We start from the raw sequence: 12,078 nt of genomic DNA on the forward strand, positions 1-12,078 counted from the left end.
ACAATCATAAGTAATGTGATAAAGGTGTAAATGAATAAGGTGTGACCTAAGTTACTAAACTGATTTTTTTTTTTTATATATATATGTGTGTGTGAATATATATGACTGCATGATATATACATTTAGTGATGAATTATACATAAACAATATTTCTATCTTGCTGTCCACATACTTTAAATGTAAGCAGCAATAAATTTACTGCATTTAATCAGTGACGTGCATTAATATGTGAAAAGCGCTGAAGTGCATAAACGTGTAAACAAATACATATGCAGTAATATGTACTTACATATATATTCATAAATAAAAAAATAACTATCAATAAATAAAACTAAAGTGAAAAAGTGCATGAAATATATCAGTTTCTGAACCAAAATATTGAAATAAATTAATCCTTAACTAAAAATATTAATAAATGTATACTAATTATTAAAAAGTTCTTTATTATTATTACTTTCAAAAAAAATTTGATAGATGAAATTCTTCATATAATGTAGTGAATGCCATCCAAGAACCACAACGGCCTAAACAGCGGAAAAAGAAAACAAAAAGGCTCCACATGTAATCATAGTTGTCACTCATGCGGTATCTATAAACATAAAAACATACTGTTAAAATAAAATAAAATAAAAAACATAAAGAATGGCATTGTCCAAAACCCCATCCATGCCTCATGATAAAATCTAACCCCTAAAAATCCTGCAGAACAAATTATCCCAAAATTATATCATATCACAAGAATGCAGAAAATCCCATATTCTCATTCAAACCGAAAGGGGCGAGGGTACCCAACCGGTAGATCCACCTGCTCTCAAGTTGTGCTAGAGTTTTTCCGAGATTGCCTCCTCACAAGCCCAGGGAGACCATATCAATGCCTTTTGCCTTCAACAAACTAGGGTTGGACCCATGAAACCATTTAAAATGTCTGGGTATTGTTTTTAACCCCTTAGTGACTGCGGGCAGTAATATTCCGTCCTAGCGGTCATAATGTTACTGTCCGCGGTCTGCTGCCGGCAGCATGCCGCGGTCGGTGCACATCTCAGCTGATTTTCACAGCTGAGATGTGTGCCTGCTATGCACGAGCAGAATCGTTATCTGCTCGTGCCGTTTAACCCTTTAAATGGCGCTGTCAATATGTGACAGCGCCATTATAACGGCATCGACGGTAAACTTTTACTTACCGCCCAATACCGAAAGTCACGTGACGTAATCATGTGACTTCTGGTGGTTGTCATGGTAGCACAGGGTCATGTGATGACTCCTGTACTACACATAAATTACTTTCAGTTTCACTCGGCCCGGAGCCGAGTGAAGCAGAAAGTGAGCGTATCTGCTGTTTACAGCTGTGCAGCTGTGATCTGCAGATAAGGTAGAGCGATCGGATTGTTGATCCATATAGCCCCCTAGGGGGACTAGTCAAATAAAAAAAAAGTTTTAAAAAATTAAAAAAAAAACCTAAAAGTTCAAATCACCCCCCTTTCGCCCCATTAAAAATTAAAGAGTTAAAAAAATAAGAAATATACACACATTTAGTATCGCCGCATTCAGAAACGCCCGATCTATCAAAATATAAAATCAATTAATCTGATCAGTAAATGGCGTAGCGGCGAAAAAATTCCAAACGCCAAAATTAGGGTTTTTTTGTCACCACAACTTTTGCGCAAAATGCAATGACAGGCGATCAAAACGTAGCATCTGTGCAAAAATGGTACCGTTAAAAACTTGCTCCCTTATTCTCACTTTTAGAGAATACCATCCAAGGAATTCCAATTGGCCAGTTTTTAAGGGCCAAAAGAATCTGCTCTGATGATAACTCTCAGTTGCATTTGAAGGATCTTGCCCAAAGATTTTTGGAGAGAGGTCACAGCCGTAGAACCATCAGATGGGGATTTAAAAGAGCTGAACAGGCCTCAAGAAATTCTTTACTATACACAAATTCCAATAAAAAAATGAAAGTTGATCCAGAGGTGCGTTTAATAACAACTTACAATGATAAATGGCAGTATTTGAGGAAGAGTGTCCAAAAACATTAGCATGTACTCCAAACTGATCCGATTTTACGGAAAATTCTGCCTGATGGTCCATGTATTGTAGCACGCAGAGCCAAGAATTTGGGTGATCTGTTGGTGCATAGCTACTATGATCCCCTTAAAATGGAACCTACAGTTATCAGAGAAAAACCTGTTGGCTTTTTTCCCTGCGGATTGTGCAAGGCATGTGCGAATTTGGAAAAATCTAAGAAATGCCACATTCATGATGGCTCCAAATTCTATGATATTAGACGTTTAATTACTTGTTCATCTAAGGGGGTCATTTACAGGGCTCAATGCCCGTGTGGTAAGGCATATGTAGGTTTGACCACTAGAGAACTAAAAGTGAGAATAAGGGAGCAATGCCTGGACATTGAAAAAGCCAAGACCGGTACAGATGATACAACTTTAAAAACAATACTCAGACATTTTAAATGGTTTCATGGGTACAATCCTAATTTGTTGAATGCAAAAAATATTGATATGGTCTCCCTGGGCTTGAGAGGAGGCAATCTCGGAAAAACTCTAGCACAACTTGAGAGCAGGTAGATCTACCGGTTGGGTACCATTGCCCCTTTCGGTTTAAATGAGAATATGGGATTTTCTGCATTCTTGTGATATGATATCATTTGGGGTAATTGGTTCTGCAGAATGTTTAGGAGTTAAGCTGGTGTAACACATAACGACGACGACAACGACGTCGCTGCTACGTCACCATTTTCTGTGACGTTGCAGCGACGTCCCGTCGCTGTCGCTGTGTGTGACATCCAGCAACGACCTGGCCCCTGCTGTGAGGTCGCCGGTCGTTGCTGAATGTCCAGCTTCATTTTTTGGTCGTCACTCTCCCGCTGTGACACACACATCGCTGTGTGTGACAGCGAGAGAGCGACGAAATGAAGCGATCAGGAGCCGGCACTGGCAGCTGCGGTAAGCTGTAACCAGCGTAAACATCGGGTAACCAAGGGAAGACCTTTCCCTAGTTACCCGATGTTTACGCTGGTTACCAGCCTCCGCTCTTGCTGCCAGTGCCGGCTCCTGCACTGTGACATGTGGCTGCAGTATGCATCGGGTAATTAACCCGATGTATACTGTAGCAAGGAGAGCAAGGAGCCAGCGCTAAGCAGTGCGCGTGGCTCCTTGCTCTCTGCACTGTGACATGTAGCTGCAGCACACATCGGGTTAATTAACCCGATGTGTACTGTACCTAGGAGAGCAAGGAGCCAGCGCTAAGCGCGGCTCCCTGCTCTCTGCACATGTAGCACAGCGACGTTATGATCGCTGCTTCTGCTGTGTTTGACAGCTAAGCAGCGATCATAACAGCGACTTACAAGGTCGCTGTTACGTCACCGAAAATGGTGACGTAACAGCGACGTCGTTGTCGCTGTGGCTTAGTGTGACACCAGCTTTAGATTTTATCATGAGGAATGGATGGGGTTTTAGGACACTGCCATTCTTTGTGTTTTATTTTATTTTAACAGTTTTTTTTATGTTTATAGATACCGCATGAGTGACCAACTGTGATTACATGTGGAGCCTTTTTTTCTCCTTCTGCTCTTTAGGCCGTTGTGGTTCTTGGATGGCACTCACTACATTATATGAAGAATTTCATCTATCAAAAAAATATATATATGTTTTTTTTATTGTAATTAACTTTTTAATAATTGATATACATTTATTAATATTTGTAGTTATAGATGAATTTATTGCTATATTTTGGTTCAAAAACGGGGATATTATATTTCATTTACACATTTATCACATTACTTATGATTGTATACCAGTTTTGGACAAATAAACAGCTTTATGTAAAATCGGTTATTATATATACTAGAAGGTGGCACGATTCTAACGTATCAGGTAGTCTAAAATGTTTATGTAGGTTAGCAGATTGAATAATAATGTAATGAATGGACTGGATGGGTTAGGTTTAATTTAGTATTCATATAATTGTTTATTGGTTTTAAAATGACAAACAACAGAAGGAACAGTTTTAATAGATGAGTCTAATGTTTTAATGATGTCCATGGCTTGTAATGAAAGAAGGCCATGAACAGTGTAAAGTTAAGTAAAAATATTTTTGTACACCACATTTTCACTATCTGTAAGTAACTTTCCTTCTAAAGGGGTGTCAACAACTTGCATTTTGACATTGGATCTCATTGTCCTGGTATGTGGGCTGATGCTGTGATGTGGCCTAATGCTGGTATGTGCCCCCATCGTGGTGCAGCCACCATCCTGACATGTGCCCCCATCCTGCGGGGTAATGTGTGCGGGGGGCGGAGTGCAGGGGGGGTGGAGCTGAGCGGGGCCATGGCGCTGAGGACGTCAGTGCTGGGGACTGCATTGCTGGGGACAGGTGACTATTCGTGTGTGTGTGTGTTTGTGTTCAGTGTATACATGTGGAGTGCGGGGGGGTGGAGCCGAGTGGGGTAATGTGGAGGCGAGCGGTGGGTATGTGTCTTCTGGGTTGCCGGTGTGTGCTCCCGGGGGTGCAGCACTCACCAGGGAGTCAGGGCTCCGTGTGGGTGCAGGGAAAAGTGTTGTGCGTCGTCCTATCGGCCCGTAGTTCGGGCTCTTCAGTTAGCTGAGCCGTTGGTCGCAGGCTCTTTAGCGCGTGCAGTGTGGCAACGGTTGTCACTGTAATGACATCATTTTGGAGAAATACAGACAGACAGAATAAGGCAATTATTATATATATAGATTCTATATATGCCTGAATGTCTTGGTGCCCCGGACCAAAATGGCTTCTATACCTTCTGACAGCTAGTGCGCATGCCATTTTGCGCGGCGCCATTTTACTTTCGGTATGCGTCCATTGAAGCCTCATGTGACCCTCTGCACCTTCTATCACGTGGTGCAGCGGGTCATGTGACGCTGGATCACATAACCAGGAAGTGATTTCTATGTAATGGTGCCGTATTACAACATGCTCCGCAACGGCAGTTTCTCATTGGTCACACAGTGCTACATAATGGAGGTGTCCATGACCCCAGACGCGCCCCCTGAGCCCGCTTTGGGCGAAACACGTGTCCGGGGCGTGGACGTGGACGTGGCATCAGGGACCATATATACTTTTACAGGAATTTATATGCTTTTTGGCCAACGTTATTTGCTCCTAGTTATTGTACACTAACAACAATAACTACGCTTGCAGTTCCTTGTTACACACCTCATGCATTGTGTATTATCATGTACTTTGCATGATATATATTTACATATCCTATTCTTTGGTGGCAATCTATTGTTAACTAATTGCTGGTGTGTATAATTTATTCTACTCGGTCCTCATATAGGCAGCCTCTTGCTACAATCCATCTATCTGATTTGCTTTTAGACTGCTGATAATTACTGTTGGTTTTCACCACGTGGTTTATATTATCTCAAGCATATATATCTGTATAGTATTATTGCAGGTTTTTTCTGCATATATTGTTTTTCGGTCCTGTAACACGTCCAATCGTCCCTAGTGTTATAATTACCATTCTGTGAAGCACCTTTTGTTTTATTTATTTATACTTGGAATAAAATAGATTTAATTCATATATTATATTGCCTGTAGTTCTGCCTGAAGCCAAATGCCATAATATGTAGCATCCTGGTGGTGGCTTCATATCTTACAGAACTGAGATAGTGGCTTGCTCTTATTAAAACACAGGCTCAGTGTTACCAAATTTTTATTAATACTCGGTGTCAGTGGCACAACTTCTGCCTGAAGGCCATTACCTTCCTATCAGCAACCTAGCATAATTTTGGGGGCTTCATATCTAACAGAACCTACATAGTGTCCTGCTCCTACTAAAACACAAGCAAGCATTGTTGACCTTAGGGAGATCAACATATCCACTGCGGAGACACCATCACATGTTTCTCAACGCAGTGATTCTAGAGCAAAGCCCCCTGGGAAGTATGCAAATGAGAAAGCCGCGGAGACACCATCACATGTTTCTCAACGCTGGCAGGAAACTAGCCAAGTCTTTCACCGGGAAGGAACAACCACGGGAAGGGCAGTCTCCAGTCAAGGAGACCACCTATACCAAACATGGTATCCATCTACAGACAGCCGTTTCGGGGTATTTGCCCCTCATCAGTGTGGAGTAGGAATCTGGCTAGTGGGGGCAATGCCTAGTAAAAGACTACTTAAGCAAGCATTGTTGACCTTAGGGAGATCAACATATCCACTGCGGAGACACCATCACGTGTTTCTCAATGCAGTGATTCTAGAGCAAAGCCCCCTGGGAAGTATGCAAATGAGAAAGCCGCGGAGACACCATCACATGTTTCTCAACGCTGGCAGGAAACTAGCCAGGTCTTTCACCGGGAAGGAACAACCACGGGAAGGGCAATCTCCAGTCAAGGAGACCACCTATACCAAACATGGCATCCATCCACAGACAGCCGTTTCGGGGTATTTGCCCCTCATCAGTGTGGAGTAGGAATTCCTACTCCACACTGATGAGGGGCAAATACCCCGAAACGGCTGTCTGTGGATGGATACCATGTTTGGTATAGGTGGTCTCCTTGACTGGAGACTGCCCTTCCCGTGGTTGTTCCTTCCCGGTGAAAGACCTGGCTAGTTTCCTGCCAGGGTTGAGAAACATGTGATGGTGTCTCCGCGGCTTTCTCATTTGCATACTTCCCAGGGGGCTTTGCTCTAGAATCACTGCGTTGAGAAACACGTGATGGTGTCTCCGCAGTGGATATGTTGATCTCCCTAAGGTCACCAATGCTTGCTTAAGTAGTCTTTTACTAGGCATTGCCCCCACTAGCCAGATTCCTACTCCACACTGATGAGGGGCAAATACCCCGAAACGGCTGTCTGTGGATGGATACCATGTTTGGTATAGGTGGTCTCCTTGACTGGAGACTGCCCTTCCCGTGGTTGTTCCTTCCCGGTGAAAGACCTGGCTAGTTTCCTGCCAGCGTTGAGAAACATGTGATGGTGTCTCCGCGGCTTTCTCATTTGCATACTTCCCAGGGGGCTTTGCTCTAGAATCACTGCATTGAGAAACACGTGATGGTGTCTCCGCAGTGGATATGTTGATCTCCCTAAGGTCAACAATGCTTGCTTAAGTAGTCTTTTACTAGGCATTGCCCCCACTAGCCAGATTCCTACTCCACACTGATCAGGGGCAAATACCCCGAAACGGCTGTCTGTAGATGGATACCATGTTTGGTATAGGTGGTCTCCTTGACTGGAGACTGCCCTTCCCGTGGTTGTTCCTTCCCGGTGAAAGACCTGGCTAGTTTCCTGCCAGCGTTGAGAAACATGTGATGGTGTCTCCGCGGCTTTCTCATTTGCCTACTAAAACACAGTCTGAGTGTCAAAAACCAATCTAATATATAAAGCTGAATGTGTGTGTGTGTGTGTGTGTGTGTGTGTGTATGTATGTATGTCCGGGATTGGCATCCGCACCGTCGCAGCTACAGCCACAAAATTTTGCACACTCACACTCCTGGACCCCGAGAGCGTCATAGGCTATGTTTTGAGGGGAAATTTTAACCCCGCTCTTTACAGTCATTCACCAAAAAACCTGCCTCCATTAAAGCGAATGGAACTGGGAGCCACAGTGCAGCCAGAACATCAGAAGAATGCGCAGCCACACCCTTATATGGAATGTTGGAGTGTCACAATGCAGCCAGGGAAAGAAGCAGACACAGACAGGGAAAGAGGCAGACACAGACAGGGTAAGAAACAGACATAGACAGGGTAAGAGACAGACACAAAGAGACAGACTGACAGGGAAAAAGAGGGATAGAGAGACAGAGAGGGAAAGAGACAGACAGGGAAAGAGAGGGAAAGCGACAGACAGGGAATGAGAGGGAAAGAGACAGACAGGGAAAATGACAGAGATAGATAGACAAATGGGGAAAGAGATTGAGACAGACGGAGAAAGAGACAGAGACAGACAGGGAAAGCGAGAGACAGACAGAGAGAGAGAGACAGAGAGATATATACAGAGGGGGAGACAGACAGAGAATGGGAGAGAAACAGAGAGACAGTTACTATCCTGGGCAGCGCTGGGTGCTATGTTGTGAGGCGAAATTTTAACCCCGCGCGTTCCAATTTACCAATCAATTTTGCCCCTATCTACATAATGGGGAAAAAAGTGAAACGAAAAGTGTTGGAGGCAAATTGACAGCTGCCAGATGTGAACAAGGGGGACTTAAAGAATGAGAGCGATGGCGCCAAAGAGTATTTACCGTACAGTTGCTAAGGTGGGGCCCCGACATGGGATACTCACCACACTCCAGGATATGAACACACACACAAAATGCGCCACACACTACCTCGTACTTGAACACATATACCACCCTCAGCACACATTTCACCACACATACACCAACTTTGCCACATAATCGCCCTAAAACACACACAAGTCTGGTATTATCCTTCAAAAATAAAAATCTGATTAATAAGCAGCCAAACTACAAGAACAACAAATGTACCATATAGGAAATACGGAAGCTGTCAGTCACATGACCTGTCTATTTTGTGTATGTGTGAGCTAATATATACTGTCAGGGGGAGGACTTTCTGTTGCCTGGAGATTTATCAGGCTGCCAATAGCAACCAATCACAGCTTAGCTTCTATTTTGCTACAGTTAATTAATCTGAGCTGTGATTGGTTAATATAGGCAACAATTTAATAATTACATTTATGTCTATTTGTTTTGTGGTTTTTGTGTGCAGAATACATTTTTGTTAATACATTCTATTTTGTTAACAGCAGTTATTAACCCGGGCGAAGCCGGGAAGTACAGCTAGTACTAAAATAAAAGTGTTGTCAAACCCTGTTTTCTTTTAGGGCTGAAAGACATTCATAACTTCTTTGTCGACTCCTCCAAGTGGTAGTTTGTCCTTGCGGTTTTTAGACTTACAGAAACGGCTATCGTGGGAAACTATTACCACAAGTTTAACAAGCCGGCATCAGTGTTGTTCCACTGCCTGTACAAAAGTTCACGTTACAGTAGTCACCTTCAAATAATCAAACCAAAAAGATGGGAAAAAGAGGGGGTAAGGGCCATGGACGAGATGGTAGTGACTGTGGTGGTCGCCAAAACAGTGTGATCGAGCCAAAGAAAAAGGTTCCTGCTTTATCTACCTCTGCCTTCCTATCCCAATTTTCTTTTCCACGTGGGAAACCACTCTTGCGCCCTGAACAGTGCGAACAGGTAACCAGTTAGCTAGCAGAAAATACCTCCAGTTACTTGATGAGTAGCAAATCCCAAGGGTCCACACAGACAGACTTGAGTAGCCTAGAAGCTGGCCCATCGAATCCTCAGCCTGGTGCTCCTTCCTCACAACATCAGTATTCTAAGGCTAAGTTCACACATCCTGTGTTTTGCATCAGTCACAATCCGTAGCCTTGAGGAATTACGGAATCCTGCAAAATATTTTGCAGGAATCCTGTATTTCCCCATAGACTTCTATTAGTGACGGATTGCGACTGATGACCCTGCGTTGCATCCGCTGCGTCGCGGTCCGTCGTTTTTGACTGACCGCCGAGCGGGGAGCAACGCAGAATGTAACGTTTTTCGGGCCGTCAAAATTAACGCGCCGCGCAGGAATCTGTCGCCATCCGTCAAGCTTGTAATGCATGTCTATGGTGCTGGATTCCGTCGTAATCCGTCTTACAACGGAATCCAGCGCAGGATTCCGTCATGCTTTACTGAGCATGCCCAGCATGCTTGGCACGCCCACTGGGCTGTCCCAAACACAGACGGATCATGACTGATCCGTCAAAAAACGGACGCACAGCGGATGTAACGGACGCAACTGATCCGTTTTTTCACAGGATTCCTGTGAAAGGAATCCTGTGAAAAACACATCAGTTGCATCAGTTGACATCTTGAAAATGACTGATCCGTTGCTGATGGACCTGACGGATTGAAAACACAGGATGTGTGAACTTAGCCTAAGGAAACATATGACACCAAAGCAGGTTACTCTGAGGAACTGTTTACGGGACCCTTTGACCTTTCTTGCCTCTCACCGTGCAACACCACCAATGCAGGTGAGGCCGTGGTGTGCAGTGATGCACAGATCTTTGAGCACACAAGGCCAGAAGAAAGCCATGTTGTTGGCCTTGACATACTGGGCAATCAGGTGGAAGTGTTGGAGGATGATGAGACACAGTTGCCCTCAGGTAAGCCTCAAACCTCCATTACCGAAGATGTTGACCTTCAGGAATTTGAAGACGACCTGGTCGATGATGAGGTGACTGATCTAACATGGACGGGTGGCATGGATTGCGAGAGCAGCGGTGCAGAGGAGCATGTGCCCATAGTCTACAAAAAGGCTGTAAGACAGTGGCGTAGCAAAGGGGGGGCGGAGGGGGCGGTCCGCCCCGGGCGGCACATGTCAGGGGGGCGGCATTTTGGCCACTCGCCTTCAGTTCTGCTGTCCCCGGGCTGAGTTCCGCGGACCGCAGTCCTCGGCAGGAAACTGTGGCTGCCGTCCCTTTAAGGCAGGGGTGGGGAACATCCGGCCCGCGATGACCTTTTCTGCGGCCCCCGGGGCACTGGGGCAGATTCCCGGTGGTTGCGATGCTCGGGCAGCCGCTCATCTTGTCTATTGCCGGCAGATAGCACTGGTGGTGGGACTTCCTCCCTCTGGCTCCTACATGATCCCCTGTGAAATTGCAGCTAGAAGCAGAGTGATGGGGCAGGGGCCTGTAGTGTATAGTGCCGTGCGTTCTGCCTCTCACCCTCCCGTTCTGTGCTCGGCTGCTCAGGTCTATCAGGTCTTTTCTTGGAGAGAAAAGAGAAGAATGAAGCCAACCCTTGAGCTGAGCTGCTGCATCCATCACTTGTGCTGCACCTAATCTTACAGGGCAACTAAGCAGCAGGTACTTATATCTGTGTGTGCTGTGTACACGGCGTGTGTGCGCTGTGTATACGGCGTGTGTGCTGTGTAAACAGCGTGTGTGCTGTGTGTGCGCTGTGTATACGGTGTGTGTGCTGTGTATACAGCGTGTGCGCTGTGTGTTTGCTGTGTATACGGTGTGTGTGCTGTGTATACGGCGTGTGTGCTGTGTATACGGAGCGTGCGTGTGCTGTGTATACGGAGCGTGTGTGTGCTGTGTATACGGCGTGCGTGTGTGTGCTGTGTATACGGCGTGCGTGTGCTGTGTATACGGCGTGCGTGTGTGTGCTGTGTGTACGGCGCGTATTTGTGTGCTGTGTATACGGCATGTGCTGTGTATATGTGACGCCCTGGACAAACCAGGGGTCACAGGTAATGACATCACAACACCCTACACCCCGGTTAGGCACATCAAAGCTAGACCCAAAAATCCTTGTTGCCTTCCTCCAGGGGCTGATGTTCACACCAGGGGGTGGGCCAGGCGGTTGGTCCCACCCACCGAGGAGTTCACAGTCCTGGAGGCGGGAAAAGTGAGCAGATTAGTTTTGGACGTGAGAGTGTGAGGAGTAAAGTGGTAGTAGAGCAACTATCTGAGAGCGTCCGGGTGTGTGCCCCGGACAGAGACAGCAAAGTTAGCAGACGGCGGTGACCGTCTGCAGAAGTGGCCTATCGGAGTTGCCGTAAGGACCGTGGACGGGCGGTGGCCCGGCGGTACCGGACTGGTACACAAGGAGAAGCCAGCACCATTGGCAGGGGCCTTTCGGACCCCGGCAAGGCTTGGAGTCGCCGTGAATTTGCCAAATCCGTCTGTGAAGGGGACTTCCGGGTTTCCAAACAACTAAGTCCCGATTGAAGGCAACAGTCCAACCGTATGAGAGAGACACCGCCACCGCCAAGGCACCAGTTTCTCAGGGCCAGCGCCTGCGGGCAAAGAGGGGCTCCTCCGGCCCATGTCCAAGTCGGGGAGCGGGTTACCGGTGGGAACCCATTGGAACCAACAGAAGTACTAGGTGCAGGGAAAGAGACAGTCACCGTTAACTACCGGGGATAAGCAACAGCAGCCGTCCGTGGGAACCGTCTTTCCAGCCGTGTGTTTTACCGAGAACTGTGTCATCGTCTCAGGCTGAGTGAGTACCAACGTGCCGTGCGGCACAGCGCTGCCCCCCGCGACCCTGCACCTCC

At 46.1% G+C, this 12,078-nt stretch overlaps 1 protein-coding gene and 1 long non-coding RNA gene across 2 annotated transcripts in view; both read left to right on the forward strand.

The window, feature by feature from the left end:
• Window positions 1-12,078, forward strand: part of LOC142312176 (uncharacterized) — a 140,290-nt gene that overhangs the window by 42,105 nt on the left and 86,107 nt on the right. The window lies entirely within an intron of this gene.
• LOC142312142 (uncharacterized) overlaps window positions 1-12,078 on the forward strand; it is an 82,778-nt gene that overhangs the window by 40,534 nt on the left and 30,166 nt on the right. The window lies entirely within an intron of this gene.

The sequence above is a fragment of the Anomaloglossus baeobatrachus genome, chromosome 5, assembly GCF_048569485.1.
Source record: "Anomaloglossus baeobatrachus isolate aAnoBae1 chromosome 5, aAnoBae1.hap1, whole genome shotgun sequence".
Classification (NCBI taxonomy): Eukaryota; Metazoa; Chordata; class Amphibia; order Anura; family Aromobatidae; genus Anomaloglossus; species Anomaloglossus baeobatrachus.